This window comes from Wolffia australiana, chromosome 3, assembly GCF_029677425.1.
Source record: "Wolffia australiana isolate 7733 chromosome 3, ASM2967742v1".
NCBI lineage: Eukaryota > Viridiplantae > Streptophyta > Magnoliopsida > Alismatales > Araceae > Wolffia > Wolffia australiana.
The window spans coordinates 9,189,518-9,192,500 of NC_135837.1; positions in this window are offsets into that span (position 1 = coordinate 9,189,518).

The following is a 2,983-nucleotide window of genomic DNA, read 5'->3' on the forward strand; positions in this document are numbered from 1 at the left end:
CCTTGGTATCTTCTTAGACACGAGGTTTTACCTTAGCAACCTACGGCTAGGAACCCATGTACAAGAAATCATGTATTTGATCTAATGCATAGGTGATTTAATTATTGATTGTCATAGTGACATTAGAAGAAATCAAAAAAATAGGAGAGCGACAGAGAGCAGGAGAGATACAAAGATGGATACATATTGGAATATATTGCAATAAAGATAGAGTGCAAAAGATAAAGATAGAGAGAGAGAGAGAGATGGGAAAATATTACAAATGTGAGAGATAAAGAGAAACACAGATAGACATAGATTTGATGAGATTCCTAAAACGAGAGAGAGAGAGGGGGAATGAGAAAGATAGAGTGAAATACAATTGGAAGAAATCATAAAAATGAGAAAGACTACATGAGAAAGATTTTTTAGGTGTTAGAATAAATGAGGTGGCGTCAGAGACTGATATTCCAGATATGTCATGCCATTTTATCTCATTGTTACCAAACGTCTCTTTAAAATCATGAAGCATCATTCGCTCAAGTACATTGATGCAAGCTTAGTACAAGAAGAGTGTAGGAACATGACTTGAATCCACAACGCTTTCTCTACATGAAACAACCAAGTGCTAAATCTACTATCTAGATTATCTGGCCCTTGAGTCCACAAGGGTGGTTGTGCTTGATTCCACAAGCTCTGAAGCACTCTCTAACAAAGAGGGCACTCAGATGGGAGGAAAAATAGTTTATAAAAAATAATAGACTTCAATAATAATCTTTAAAATAAGGTCGGGGCCTTATATAGGCCACAACAAGTGTAGGAACTTCCATTATGCCTGTACTCATGAAAAGATAACTCAGAACATTAAGAAAACAACTCTAACAAGCTAAAACAGAAGATCAGCAGTTTGACAAACCTAAGCGGAGATACTTAGCAGATTCTGGGGCTTGTAGAATCTGTCAAAAGATATCTTGACAAATATCTTGAAAAGACATTCCAGGAGATCTGCACCTCTAACAATTTGTTTCAGACATATTCTGCAGATTGTGGCACAATAAGAATTTTTTAGGGAAGAATAAGTCAAAAGATTTTGTCAGAGAAGAATGTGTGAGAGAATTTTTTGGTTCTCTAGGTAATTTTCTGCATATCTTATCAACTTCTAAAAGGATCTTCTACTTGGCTCACTAGTTGCTAGTGGGACTCAATAAGTGGACTTCTTGGCTACATCATATATCATTCAGAATGTTTCAACTTTGAAAGATGTAACTAGAGAATTCAAGATTCACATAGAATCAATGAATGTATTCATGGGTCTAAACTGACTTCTACAAACCAATGATCAAGCATCAGAAATTTTGATGGTGAATGTTCTTTTTGAAATTTACTCTAGTCTCTTCTCCAATCTAGGCTTCCTCATCTTGATCATCTTCTTCAGTCCTCCTTTGGCTTAATCTGATTATGTTCATATTATATAGTTTTATAATATTATCCAGGGCCAAAGATTCTGGTTATGAAGACTTAAGGTCAGACAAAGATGTCACATAATGAAGACATCAATGAAGAAAAAAAGTCAGATCATTCCTATCATCTAAAACTGCTCACAACTCATAAAAGCATGGATCACACACAATTAACAACTCTCCTCCAACTTAGAGTAGAGGGTAATGGAGCTCACAAAAGCTCCATAATTTTCTGCAATGTATGGGGAATATGGATGAATTTCTTCGAGATATCCATATTATTACTACATATTTACGTCCTATTGGTTGCTGAGTAAGTGAGAGCATTTTGAATTTTGTGCTTCTTCAAGGGTTGAAGCATCAAGTACTATAAACATATATGAGGACCAAATCAATCATTTATTTTTTGAATAAATAAACATTATTTTCTTTGATACAATTGTTTCTATGCATAACAATGAGGAAAACATGATTCGTTTGGAAAAGGAGATGACAGAAGAACCTCCACTAGTGGCAAAACAAATGTAAGTTGGATCAGACCATTCCAAAAATAATGTTATGGAAATAGAAACAAATCCACATGTTATGAATGTCATGTCTACTCAAACTCAAGTTTAGGAAAAAAAATGGAATAACACGACCAAGATGCAAAATCTGCTCAAAATTTGGTCAAAAAGCTGATGTCTGGTATGATTTGGACGAAGACAAGGCATAAAGGGATCCTCACCTCTGCTCCAGATGTCTACTACATTTGTGTGTCATCCAACACCACCTCAAGCCTACTTCACCTCACCAGGGGTAATCTAAGATCCCATGGTTGTATCCTCTCTAGTTAATCCTCATTAGTACGTAAAGAGTGGTACCACTCATTATGTCACATCTGACGTGCCACATATCAACCACTCCAATTGTTGGGTTCGGCGCCTTGGTTCATCCATGGAAAACAGGATTCCATGGATGGGGAAGCATGTCAACCGATTCATAATCAATCTTTAAAATCAAACATCGAATGTATCTTTTGGGGAACTCATTCCACCTTTGACTTTGTCACTCCGAGATTGTTCTGAAGCCATTCACGCGTCCAGCCTCTAGAAGTATCCGCACGATCACTAAACACATGGATCTCCACGTCTTCATCAACTCTTCTTGAAAATTTGGAAGATATTCTCACCATGAAGACATTCTCCTTGGATGAGTGGAGAAAGGGCGGGGCTCTCAAATCTGGCTTGTATGGGTGCTTGAGATGAGAGCCCTTCCCCTATTTACATTTCACTCAAGGTTTTTCTCAAAAATCCTAAAAGTAAAATATATCCACCAATGCCCTTATGACCTTATGTGTGTGACCTTCTAGGCCCATGTATCGTTCTAGTTAATAACTTTATTGGCCCAATAAAAAATTTTGACCAACCTTATTAATTAACTACATCAACATATAGATTAATTAAATAAGGATCAATTTAACCCAATCGATAGGCTAAGTTTCCAGCCCGTGGGGTGCTAAGCTACACCTCGTGCTCTAGAATATACTGAGTAGTGTTGAACTC